Source organism: Drosophila eugracilis, unplaced genomic scaffold (assembly GCF_018153835.1).
Source record: "Drosophila eugracilis isolate 14026-0451.02 unplaced genomic scaffold, ASM1815383v1 contig_1744, whole genome shotgun sequence".
NCBI classification, from domain to species: domain Eukaryota; kingdom Metazoa; phylum Arthropoda; class Insecta; order Diptera; family Drosophilidae; genus Drosophila; species Drosophila eugracilis.
Genome location: NW_024572582.1, coordinates 48,707 through 62,859, shown reverse-complemented (window position 1 = coordinate 62,859; position 14,153 = coordinate 48,707). Strand labels below are relative to the sequence as shown.

Sequence of the window (14,153 nt, the reverse complement as noted above, 5' to 3'; positions counted from 1 at the left end):
GCGTGTATCAGCTCCAAAAGCTCCTTAGCCCGATTACTTGTTGCTGCTGGTAAAGGTTGGACATGGATTTTGCTAACTATAAATGTTTTGCAATTAATATTCTCTGGCAACCGAATATTATCTATCCCTCGAACTATCCCTTTGGATATCATCTCTTTCATGCTAGAAAAATTAATGTGGCCGTATCTCTTGTGCAGCAAAATCCCATCAACAGCTACTATTCCAAAACATTTGCTTCGGCCACCTTCAAACAAGTACAAGTTGCCAATTTTTTTGGCTTTCACTATGCATTCTCCATCTTGCATCACCTTGGCATCCTCAATGTCAAAGGTCACCATGCACCTGTGCTTGACAGCACTGCTCACGGAAAAAAAATTTCCGGTCATCTTAGGAACGTAAAGAACATTTTTTAGTGTCAACATGCACTCGCCGGTCTGTATCTTGACGTCACCTATACCTTCTGCTTGAAGGAAATCAGCATCAGTCAGTCCGATCTGTTCTGTGTGCTTCTTAAACTTTGTGAATAACTCTCTTGCGCAACACATATGGCTTGTTGCGCCACTATTCAAGCACCATGTTGAATTGTCGACGTTGTTGACGTCACAGGCGTGCAGCAGGCTGCTTTGGCGATTCACCACATTTCTTGATGCCATCCGGTGATCTCCCTCGCTCTCACTTCGACACTGGGACTTAATGTGCCCTTGAAACAAACAATATTTTTTCGTTTCTTCTGCCCATAGGTCTTCGTCTGTGAGTTGTGCTTCTGTGTTGCAGCGAATGCCTTAGTATTGTCGACTCGTTCTTCTGCACTTCCTTCCTTGGACTTCTGTCCAAGGTCTCAAACTCTTGTCCTTCTGGAACATTCGTTTCAGTTAGCTCTCCAGACGTAACACTCCACAAGCCGGAATGCACCAATACAGATCGCATCTGTATTTTCCATGTGTCATAGTTCGTCTCCTCTAACTTATCAATTTGATAAAGAGCACTCATTGTTCTTAATTTTGAGTCACACACCGAATAAACTTGAATTCTCTAGTGCCTGGGCCCATAACCTCTTGAGCAGCAGAATTCAAAGAAGCCAAATCAGAGAACACCGTGTGTACGCTTTAAGAATTTTATTTTGACATACTAATTTTATAAATTTAACTAATTTTTTTTTTTCATTAGAAGTAAGTGCTAATTTACTATAAAATGGTTTAGGAGACCAGTACTTTCAAGTTGAAGAATTTAATTAACTTAAAGCCTTTAGAATATAAAAAAAAATAAAGAAATTAAAAATAACCCGAAAATAGAAAAAAAAGTTATAATATATATAATTATTATATTTATATTTCTATTTATATTTATTTCTATAGTTCAGTTATTTTCAAAATAATTTAATATAAAAGCTGAATAACAAATTCGTAAATAAAAAAATAATGTAATTAAAGTTGCTATTATTATTACTAATAATAAGAAATATTGATTACATCTAGTTAATTGTTGAATTACTAATCATTTTGGTAAAAATCCTAAAAATGGAGGTAATCCTCCTAAAGATAAAAAATTTATAAATAATGAAAATTTTAAAATTTTTCTATTTACAAATCAAGAAAATAATTGATTTAAATGAAATAGTTTAAAAATATTAAATATAAATGTTAAAATAAATGTTAAAAATGAATAAAATAAAAAATAAATTAATCAAATTGATTCTCTAATTATTAAAGATCTCAATATTCATCCTAAATGGTTAATTGAAGAGAAAGCTATTAATTTTCGTAAAGAAGTTTGATTTAACCCTCCAATTGCTCCAATAATTACTGATAAAATAATTCTAATAATTAATAAATTTTTAATATTTAAATAAGAAATTAATATTAATGGAGCAATTTTTTGTCAAGTTAAAAGTATTAAAGCATTTATTCAAGTTAATCCTTCCATTATATTAGGGAATCAAAAATGAAAAGGAGCGGCTCCACTTTTTAGTAATAAGGCTGATATGATAATTATTGATGTAAAAGATTCATTAATTTCATTATTTATATTATTTTTTAATATTAGTAAAATAGAAGAAAATAATAAAACAGTTGATGCTAAAGCTTGGGTTAAAAAATATTTTAAAGAAGATTCCGTAGATGTTAAATTATTATTATCTCTTAATAGGGGGATAAAAGATAACAAATTAATTTCTAGACCTATTCAAGCTCCTAACCAAGAATTAGATGTAACTGTAATTAATGTTCCAATAATTATAATTGTAATAAATAAAATTTTTGATGAATTATTAAAAATTAAAAAGAAAAGGATTATAACCTTTATAAATGGGGTATGAACCCAGTAGCTTAATTAGCTTATCTTTTTACGGCATAAATATAATATATTTTGGTGTACGATGCACAAAAGTTTTTGATACTTTTAGAAATAGTTTAATTCTATTAAATATAAAATCTTTATGTTTAATAACATATAAATCAGTCAATGAATACAGAAAAACTGCATGATTTACCCTATCAAGGTAATCCTTTTTATCAGGCAATTCATTTTTAGTAAGAATCACTCTATTTTTTTTTTTTTTTTTTTTTATATATTTATTCTTATTTTTTTAAAAAATTACATTTTTTAAAAATTTATATTTTTTATATAAATAACATTTTTAAGTAATTTTTAAAATATTATTAAAAAAATTATATAAATAATTTTATATTTCTATATATATATATATGTAATATAAATTATCAACAATATATAAATTTATAAATATATAATAATTTATTAAATATTTATATTATTTATATAAATCCAAGAATATTAGATAAATATTTGAATATAGATTTTTTTTTACAATTTATATCAACATTTTTGGATTGCGAAATTTTTTTTTTAAATTGTTAACTATATCATAATATATTAAATATTTATATATATATAGATTATCTATTAATCTTGAACTTAGTATACAAAAAATTTTTTTTAAAAAAAAAAAAAAAAAAATAGGAGTTAATTATATATTTTGATTTTAATAATTATAATAAAGTTTTTATATGATTATTTAATTAGTTTATTAAATTTTAAAAAATTTTTATATTTTAAAAATTATATTTTTATTGACTTATTAATTATATGATTATTTTTAATTATTTAAATAAATAAAATTTATTAAATTAATTATGTAATTATTTTTTATTTAATGTATAAAATTTATTTTGTTACATTAAGTAAAATAAATAAATATTTATAGGGGAATTTTTTTTTAGATTTAGTGATTAATATAAGTTATTTAATTTAATTTATTATAAATAAGAATTTTTGATAATTTTTTATTATTTAATTTTTTATCTATAATTATTTTAAAAAAAATTATTTTTAATTATCTTATAATAAAATTAATTATAATATTAGTAAAAATTTTATTGTTTTAATAAGTATAAATATATATATATATATATATATATATATATATATATATAATTTATGGGGGAATATATTTATAGATTTAGTGATTAATAAAAATTATTTATAAGTAAATTTATTTATTTAATAATAATAATAATTAAATATAAAATTGTTATCGGTTTTTATTTTTAAGATAATTAACTAATTTTAGTTATTTTTATTAATTTTATAAGTAAATAAAAATTAATAAAGAGAGTTTGTGTGCGATCACTGATAGAAACATTCCTGGATGTCACGTGGAGCCAACTCTCCTAGCGGCAATAGCCCTCGAGAGACCCGTAATCCCGCCACCTCCGCAGTACGCAAGTGGGTCCGTTCCGAGTGGGGGACACCCAGGCCTCATTTATCTTTCCGCTAAACAACGCGCAGTCCCTCCACTCTAGTGTGCAAGTCTAGAGACGACCACCCGGCATTTTTTCAAAGCCGGCGAGAGTAAGATTTTTTTCGCAACTAACCGCCATTGGGCGGGTTTCGGCAGACATAGATATAAGAAACCTTAAACAAAACTTAGTATTTCAAGAATGTCAAACCTGGGTGTGTAACTTTTGTCAGAGATGCGGATTTAGATAAGCAGTCCTTTTTTCGCCCCTTCGTCACGTAAAACGAACTAGGTCGTAGGAATCCCGAGAAGTAGGTGACCCACTTTAGTCGAGGCACTTGCCTAAATTAACATCAAGCACGTCCTTTCTCCTCCCTCGAAGCTCCTCAGGATTAGGTGACCTTAAAAGGTGCAGTATTCATAATCAGCATAGCTTCCGCGGCGACTAGAGCGCCCTGATCTTTCCCGGCGCTACCACTGGTAGGTAGGTTTGGTACTACCAAACCTTAAATAATCAGCACGAGACCCGGATACCAGACACCGTGACTTCCCTCATTACTCCACTCAGCCAACCCGACGACCAGCAGAGACACAGCAGGACCTGGAGCATGGCAACACTTTGGGCAACTTTGGGCCAAATCCAGACAACTATTTCTTGTAAAAATAACGTATAAAAGCGCTTACTGTTTTATTTTAACGTAGCTGCGTAGATAGAAAAAAATAAGTTGTGGAAGAAGGACGAAGGGACAGGGAACTGGAGATACGAGGATGTTGAAAACGTTAACTAGGTAATATCCGGGGAATACTCCCCCCTCTGGCCATGTCCGGCCAAACTGGCGGCCGAGCAGATTCCACTTTCGCAAGAACCCGCCAATAAAAAAAAATAAAAAAACAAGAAGAAAATGTGAAAACTTCGTAAATAATTAAAAAATAAAAAATTCAAAAAAAATAAAGCGTTGTGCGTGTAAACAATATAATTGGCAGTGAATTACAATTAGCCTTTGCAGTGAGGATGCTGTCGTTTAGAGCTGGCATTCCCCACGGGCGCAAAAAAATTGTAAATAACTTAGTACCTCCCGCGGCGATCTGTCCACGTACCCTGTGACGCGGCATATTCGCGGGCACGAAACACTAATTAATATAAAACAAAAGAAGCGATAGTCCACTGCGGCGATAAGTCTACACCATTGGGTAGCTTATTCGCGAGTGTAAAAATTGCAATTTTAATTAAATAAACACAGCTAACCGCTACGGCAATTAATTTGCGAGCGGCAAAAATTATAAACTTATTTCGAAGATAAAAATTCTTTCCAATTATAAAAATTATGTGTCATGTAGTGGCAATCTGCTGGAAAGGCTAACGAATGAGGAATGCATTCAGCTGCCCAGTGGATTGTGTGGCAAACCTTAGAAGGCAATGCCAAACGGATAAATACGGACCACCGCGCCGATAAATTACACAGAAATGAAAATAAGCAAAAACACGATGTATATTAAAAATCGCACAACACTCAAACGAAAATTACAATTTTTTATGAACAAAAAGTAAATAACGTACTAATTCTAATCTAATTTCAGAATAATAATCCTGTAAGAAAGAAAACAGGAGACTTTGAAACATTGAAACATTGAAAAATTGAAACACTGAAACAATGAAACCAGGCAACAAAAAAATAGGAGAAAAATACTGAGGGTAAGTGAAACGATTCTTTATACGTACGTCTCTTAATTTTAATAGAAAAATAAAATAAAGTAGAAATTTATATACAAAAAGAAAAAAGAAAACTATTGCTAAATTCCCTGCTTCGACCCAGAATTAAATAATGTAACGAATCGGAGGGTTAAAAATGGAGGAAATGAAAGAAGTTTTGAACCGCCTTGAAGCTACCATTTCGGCCTTAACCACTCAGATGGTGGGCATGAAGGAAGAGGATAAGAAAATAGGGAAAATGACTTAGAAAATGACTTCGAGCGGCGCAACCCGCAACTCGTATAGGTCAGGCTTTATTCAGATTAGAAAAAAAAATTAGGGGCAACGCTGACATGGCACTCAATGCCTATAACGTGCGGGATGACGATTAGACAGAAGTCAAACGGGTATTGGCATTACACTTTGCCGATAAACCAGATGTTGGTATGCTAGAGTACGAACTAGCTCAACTGACCCAGGGAAGCCAAAAACTGGACGACTTCTACCTTAGGATCAATAATCATGGTTCGTTTGTAATGAACAAAATTAAGAGAATAAATTATTCTACGGAGATAACCGATGCTTTTCTTACCGGTCAAAGGGACAAAGCTTTTAATGCTTTTATTAGGGGAGTATACGGCGACGCTTCTAGGCTACTGATAATCCGTAAGCCTGCGGACATCCACGAGGCATACTCTATTTTCCTAGAATTACAAAAGATAGAACCGAGGAACCATTCGCCAAGGGCGCCTTTCTTTAGACAGACCTTTAGCCAAAGTCACCAGAATTATAGACCTATCGCACCAAGGTTTCCCCAGACGCATCTGTTCAACAATAACCATTTAAACCATAGGGTACAAATGAATACAGGATACAACTTTGCTCCAAGCGGAAGGCACAACAAATGGAAGCTACAGGCAGGATGGCGACTCTGTACAGAGATTGTGTGCCCTGCGGGTATGCTGTTCCTTCCGCACGGTATCCTATGACGCGGCAATGGTAATAGCGGGAATCATACTGATTGATCTGTTAGCAGAGGAATCTGCTAATATCCGCGCAGATAGCACAGGGGTCGTCACCGCCGAATCCCTACGCAGAAGGTGCAGAGAACTCACCATCTCTAAGTGGCAAGAGAGGTGGGTAAATAGTAGCAAAGGACGATGGACGTATAAGCTCATCCCAGATCTGCAGAGATGGCTGGGACGTAAGCATTGACATACAGCATTGATATACACAAAGAGCTATCCCTACCCTACCAACATGAAAAGGGAAGTGGATAGACAGATAGAAGACAGAGCGCTCCAAGATTCCGAGGGGCTAGAGTAGCAACCAAGCAGAAGTCAAACCAATCAGGCCAAAGTTATAGGTCAAATTTTAACTCGCGTCAAGGAGAAGCCGGTGGCATCAAACGAATCCCGAGCGCTTACTCCAATTTAAATCCCTTCCGTAAAGCTCAAAGGCTTTACCATATCCAATCCACTCCATCTTCAGACCCCGTTCCCAATGAGTGTTATCAACAACATTCTAGTGATGATGGGGGAGGAGTTGGAACATTCATCGCAAGGGGTAGAACATTGTTCTTCCTTGGAGGAGATACAGTGTATTGGCGATGGTGAACAAAACAACACCGTTTGTCGTTCAGTCCGCGGGGGGTAATGTAAAAATAACACATTGTATCACTGGACAATTTTTTAAGCCGATTGGGAACGATACCCTTCTCACCTTTTTTGTCCTTCCCGGAATAACATCATTTGACGGCATCACAGAAGACTGCACCCTAAAAACTTTAAAAGCCCTGACCGTCAGGAAAAACGTCCTTTTGACAATATCACCCGATATTAAGATTTCTAGCTGAAAAATCCTTAAATGTACTCCTATTGTTAGATAAAAAACACCCCGAGCCTCCAAAGGTTTAAAGCTTTAAAGAAACGCTCTTATAAACGAATATTTCAAAATCTTCGAGCCACTCTCACATGGAGAGGCCGTAGACACGAGCGTTAGGACCCTATATACACAAAGAGCTATCCCTACCCTACCAACACACAAAGTTAGAGAGTTAGAGAGTTTTGAGTGCGGTCGCGTTTTTAAATCGCTCCGCTTATTTATCCAAGTTCTCACCGTAAAGGAAAAGTGCAGCCGGCCATACGGCGTGGAGTATCTGGACACGCATCTGGACATCAGCTGGTGGCCAGAAGACCGTGGACGACACCTGGGAACAGCCCGGAAACTAATCCCCAACAGGTTTGACGACCAGGTAGGGGCCGTTCGTAGGCGATGGAGGAGAGGCATCCCTGCCTCTTCTTGTTTCCCACTCGTTGGTTGGCATAGTTGCTGCCATAATTTTCACAGCGCTTTTCTTTTTTTCAGTAAACACTAAATCAGTGGTGGAAAGCGCTTGCGCGACCAGCTGATTCTACTGTGCGAAAAAGACGGCGTGTGCCATAGCAGTAAGTTTTGGATAGGATGTATCCAAGCGGATAAGTGCGTGCTGTAGCACGCAGGAAAGGCGGTTGGGCGGTTCTTTTATTTTAAAAATAGTAAAGTTCTCTAAATTAGTAACGTCCGATCGAAGTCCAGCAGGATATTGCGGGTAGGAAAATCCTGCGCGGCTCTTTTCCTTCCTCAACATAGTAACGTCCAATTGAAGACAAGGAGGTCTTGCGGGCAAAGGCCCAAACTTCCTGCAGAACACGCAAGTACGGAATTCCCCAGGCCGAGAAATGGGAGGCAGGGGACCGGGGGCACAACACCTGGGCGCTAGCCTAGGAGCTGGGCCAACCAATAACGGAGGCACGCCTGCAAACAAAGGACTGCAGGCGCCGCCTAATACCGACGGCTTTCACACGCCATTGTCCAGTCTACCAGACTGGGCCAACATGGGAGCTGACCCATTCAAAAAAAGCAGTGTAATGGCGAGATCGCCGGAACATAAGGTGGAGGGCAGTGGCAAGCAGCCTAGTACCCCCCAGTAGCAGGAAAAGACAGCACAAAAGCGGAAGAGGAGCAAGGGGGTACAGCTGACAGAAACCACGGAAGCCCAAGGTGCGACCACCACGGGTGGATCCTATGCGGATATCCTGAAAACAGTTAGGACAGAGCCTCAACTGAAGGAGCTAGGACAAGCTGTACAGGCCGTGAGGCGCACAGCTAAAGGGGAACTATTAATCCTACTAAACAAGGTCTCCGACCCTAAAACCGCCGAACTCCAGACCACAATGAAAGCGGTCCTGGGTAGAAATGTCGACGTCAGAGCGCTGACTGAGACAATGCTGATCGACGTGAAAGACATAGACGAGATCACCGACAAGACGGACGTCTTATGCGCGGTTAAATCCCAGTTTGATGTGGAACTGCCAGAATCCGCGGTGGTAGGATTAAGGGCGGCATACGGAGGCACCCAAACCGCCACACTAAGAGTAATGCCTGACACAGGAAGACGGCTCCTGGAGAAGGGCAAAATCAGGCTAGGATGGACCTGGTGCAGAGTCCGCCCAAAAATATATCACCCAAAAGGTGCTTTAAGTGTATGGAGTTTAACCATATAGCAGGGAACTGCAGGAACCAGGAGGACTGTTCCAAATGCTGCTACAATTGCGGCGCAAAGGAGCACCAAGCCAGAGGCTGCAAAGCAAAGGCCTGTTGCATGCTCTGCAAGCGCAAAAAGGAGAAAGACTGCGAACACCCAACAATGAGTGGGAAATGTCCGTACTTCAAGAAGGCTATGCAAGGACTCAGGGGCAAATGAAGTTCCTGCAGATAAACCTAAACCACTGCGAGGTTTCCCAATCGTTGCTAGAGCAAAGTGTCACCGAACAAAACGTAGACATGGCACTCATAAGCGAGTAATAATAGCAAAAAATCGGCAATATGGAGCTGCGGAAACCCAATGCGCCAGATTAGCAGGAAGAAAAGCGGAAACTGTTTCGCGAGGGCTCATGTGAATGGTATAGCTTTCTACAGCTGCTACCTGCCCCCAAGCCTTACTCTTCCACAGGCAATAACTGCGCTCGAGCAGATTGCAGAAGACGCCTGGGAAAATCGTTCCACCGTAATTGCCGTTGATTTTAATGCATGGGCCTCGGAGTGGGGATCACCCCGGACAAATTCGAGGGGAAAAGAGCTACTTGAGAGCTTCGCCGCACTTGACCTAGTACTGCTTAACTTTGGAACGAAACCGACCTTCTCCAGAGCCGGCACCAATTCCATCATTGACCTCACATTTGTGTGCGCTGGATTAGCACCGTGCTGAAGCTGGGAGGTTAGTGACATCTACATGGGTAGTGACCATGCAGCAATCATCTGCACGATAAAGTCTAGAAATAGCCCAACACGAGTTCCAAAAACCGTGTCAGGGAAGCTTTAAAGAAACGCTCTCAATAGCGAATATTTCTTTACTCTTAATTTAACCTCGGGATTCCATCAGATTTATATGTTTGAGTCTGATACCCCAAAAACAGCATTCTCTACAATGAATGGAAAGTACGAATTTCTTCGCCTTCCGTTTGGTCTAAAAAATGCCCCAGCGGTGTTTAAAAGAATAATCGATGACGTGTTACGGGAACATATCGGCAAAATTTGCTACGTGTACATAGACGACATAATAGTTTTCAGTGAGGACTATGATAGCCACTGGCAAAACCTTCGCGCAGTCTTCAAGAACCTGGAGAAAGCCAGACTGCAGGTCAACTTAGAAAAAACCATTTTCCTATCAACTCACGTTGAATTCTTAGGATATGTAGTATCTGCTAATGGTATCAAAGCAGACGAGAAAAAGGAAGAGGGTGTCACAAAAATGAAACCATCTACCAATGTAAAGGAATTAAAGAGTTTTCTCGGCATGACATCTTACTATAGAAAATATATTAAGGATTAAGCAAAGGTCGCGAAACCACTAACAAACTTGACTCGAGGGGAGTTCGCTAGGGTTAAGTCGACACAGTAAAAAAAAGTTCCCATTGAACTCGACGATGCCGCGATGAAAGCCTTCAATGATTTAAAATCTATCCTTTCATCCTCAGAGGTTTTGGCATTTCCAAATTTTTCTAAACCCTTTCACTTAACCACTGACGCGTCGAATTATGCTATCGGGGCAGTCCTTTCTCAAGTCGACGCTAGCAAGGTTCGGCCAATAGCGTATATCTCCCGGTCCTTGACTCAGACGAAAGAAAACTATGCCACCAATGAAAAGGATAATCTTCGGTCTTATTTGTATGGTGCCGGGTCCATCAAGATTTACACCGATCACCAGCCTTTAGCATTCGCCTTAGGCAATAGAAATTTTAACGCTAAGTTAAAATGTTGGAAGTCCCGTACTGGTGAATACAATTGCGAACTAATGTACAAACCAGGGAAGTCGAATATAGCGGCCGATGCAGTTTCAAGGGTTACAACGTACGTTAACCATCTGGGCTCTGGCACCGATACCGCCTCCGAGTCAGATTCTATAGCTACAATTCATAGCGCTTTTCAAGACGCATCTAATTTAATCCCCCACATTGAAACACCGATTAACGCCTACCGAAATCAACTGATTTTTCATCCAGGCCTATCCGATTACTCATGTAAACACCCCTATACTGGATACGTGCGCCACTCAATTACAATTATCGACTATACCTCTTCTAACCTTTTAGACTCACTGGGATTAAAATTCCGGACGATTACCTACAACTCCTTCAAACCTGTTGCTTCCTGAATTTTAAATTGTTTAAAATCCGAATAACTCAGCGCTTAGTTCAGGATATTACAGACGAAGAGCACTTTTGTGAAGTCATCGAAGAAGAGCGTCGCAGAGAGCATAGAAATCCAAAAGAGGTCCGCATTCAGATCCTAAAGAAGTACTATTTGCCAGGGACGACTAACATTATTCGCAGGCAACTGTCAACCTGTGCCACTTGTAAATTGCACAAATATGACAAGCACCAGAATAAACCACCACTACAGCCAACCCCTATACCTAACTACCCAATTAAGATACTTCAAATCGACGTTTTCACATTGGAGAAAAAAATATACCTCAGTTGCATCGACAAATTCCCTAAATTTGCTCAACTTTTTCCTTTACCGAAATCAGCAATCGAAACTGGCGGAACTGATAGTAACTGATAACGCAAGAGGCCTTCTATGCCCAACTGTCCTAAACTACCTTCAAACATTGGAAATTGAGCTCTATCATACCCAACTCAGAAAAGCGAAGTAAACGGTCAGGTAGAAAGATTCCATTCCACCTTCATGGAAATATATCGATGCTTAAAAGGCAAATATCCCACCTTTAAACCAAACGAGCTTATCTCAATTGTTGTAGACAGGTACAACACTTGGTCCACTTGATGACAAATAAAAAACGCGTTGATTTTATTTCAACCGAACTTCTAGAATAAACTACCAGGGCCTATCTAATTTTAAACAGGAAGCTCTTGAGGACATTCGAGGCCTCATTAAACACAAACAAATCCTTACCAATAATGGGCGCAATAAAAATAGAGGCGACCCAATTTCCTATGAACAAGGTAACACCATCTATGTCGCCAATAAACAGATTAAAACCAAAAAAAAGCAACGATTCAAGGCAGAGGAGGTTGAAGATGACCGAAGGGTCACCATCAAAAGAAGGTTTGATCAACAGTGTAGTTTATATTTTTCTCGACAGGGAAGACTAACAACAATATAACATAACCTCCTCAAAATATTGAAATTTATCTAAACAAAAGTGCCTACCGAACGTTTTACTGACTCCTTCAAACACCTCCTTCAAATAAACACCAGACATAAACGAAAATAATTCAACCCTAGTTTAAGTTAATCATTTAAAAAAAACAAAAACCTCCCATAAAAGGGGAACATTTAATCAGAGTAACATTGAGCCAAACAAAGTAGTAATAAGTACATACGAATAGTAATAGCAAAGTACAAAGAACACCAACACAAACATTAGGGTTAAGGCAAAGAAACTATTTTATTATAAGAATCTACAATTTCATGTCCATGTAATCCCCTACCGACGTTACAAGTGCGTCCACAATCTACGTGGCGACAACCATCCATATTTTCAAATATGATGCACCGGTTGTCCTCTTACAACAAGGCACCGTCTGAAGGACCAATGGCGTTTTCAAACTGGCTCACGTCATCAATCTAGTCCACATGCAGCAACTCATGGACCATGTGGCAAGGGAGGCAATGGTGGTAACCGACCAACGTATCCACGCACTATCAGCAACTTGCTTCAGAGGGAATCTCACGCATGGTTGGCGCACCAGCACGAAGACAACGCTCAATCGACTGGCTAGGATCAGCTTGGAAAGAGGAGGACAGCTTGGAGAGAAACAACAATTAGCAGATTCGCATCAATACTAAGTTGTTTGACGCAACACACTAGTCGATTCAGAAGTTGAACGAAGTTATCGGGAGAGTCAACCCAATAGATGGGGACTTCCACGTAACGACGGCCGTTCTCCACAAAGCAATTATAATAGCGAATCAGGTCAACGATGTACTGAGCGCCTGCCAAATAGGAAAGACTGGAGTGGTCAATACGAATCTCCTGGACCACGATGAGGTCAACACGATACTGGCGGAGGTGGACAGCCTCCCTTATCAAAACGTCGAATTTTCCAAGCCTACAATCCTTACAAACGGAACTGCTCTTTTGTACATCTTGGCGATGCCCAAGGTAGTTGACAGGAAGTACAGATTGATGAGGATCTACCCAACGATATCTGATGGAAAGGAAGTTGCGATGGACCGCCTAGAAACATACGCCCTCCTCGGAAAGTGTGTATCCATTGGTAACACAACAGTCTGCCGAGAAAATGACTTGTTCAAATAGGAGGAGGACTGTTGCATACCTAGACTGTTGAAGGGAGGCCAAGCCGAATGCGACTATCTGAGGACCAACCAGGAAACAGTAGATATAATCGAAGACGGCACACTCTTCTTAACCAACTTTAATGGAACGGTATCCAAACCAGCCAAGAAATACCAATTAGAGGGCTCATAAGTCAGACAATTTGACAACGAAACGATCACAATCGGTGACCGGAACTACAGCAGCTACTCATCAACACACCTTATGGCAATGCCCGCCGTGCTAACCCAGGTAAAAACAACGGGTTATGAGCTATCAATAAGTTTGCTGCTTGTCCCAGTGTGCTGGAAGCTGGGAGCTGGGAGCGGGGAGCGGAGAGCAACAGCTGATCGCTCTCGCGTTTTGGGACGATGCGTGGGAGAACGAAAGCGGGAAGAGGGAAAAAGTCAGTCGTCTTCGGCAAGCGAGAGAACGCGCAAGTTGCATCTAACGCGGGACGCTATTTGCATATGTCATATACATATTAATAAACGTGAATTTCTGTGAATTTGTCTTTTGTGTTTTGCATTGCCTGGGACCTCTCTTACAATGACCCTTTGCTAATTAAATACAAGGGGACACAATTATACATGGTGGCCCATGAGGGGAATCTGCAATCGCAAACATAATCGAAAATTCTTAATTCTGTGTAAATAAGCGCCGTTAGATCGCAACTGCGTTAAGTTTGCAAGTCGGCTCTGCATACCGCGAAAAGTGAAGAAGAAAGAAAACGGCGATACATAGACGCAGCTACGGAAGTTTCTGGACCTTTCTGGACGTTTTCTTCGCTTTCTTTTTTTGGGCATAACGGAATCACAGCTGCACCTAGACTACAGGCCGGCGGCTCTGCGAATCACGGAAGA

General features: G+C 39.1%; 1 pseudogene; it reads right to left on the bottom strand.

Moving 5' to 3' along the window:
• Window positions 1-1,356: 1,356 nt before the first annotated feature.
• LOC121530513 lies at window positions 1,357-2,328 on the bottom strand (annotated as a pseudogene).
• Window positions 2,329-14,153: the final 11,825 nt, after the last annotated feature.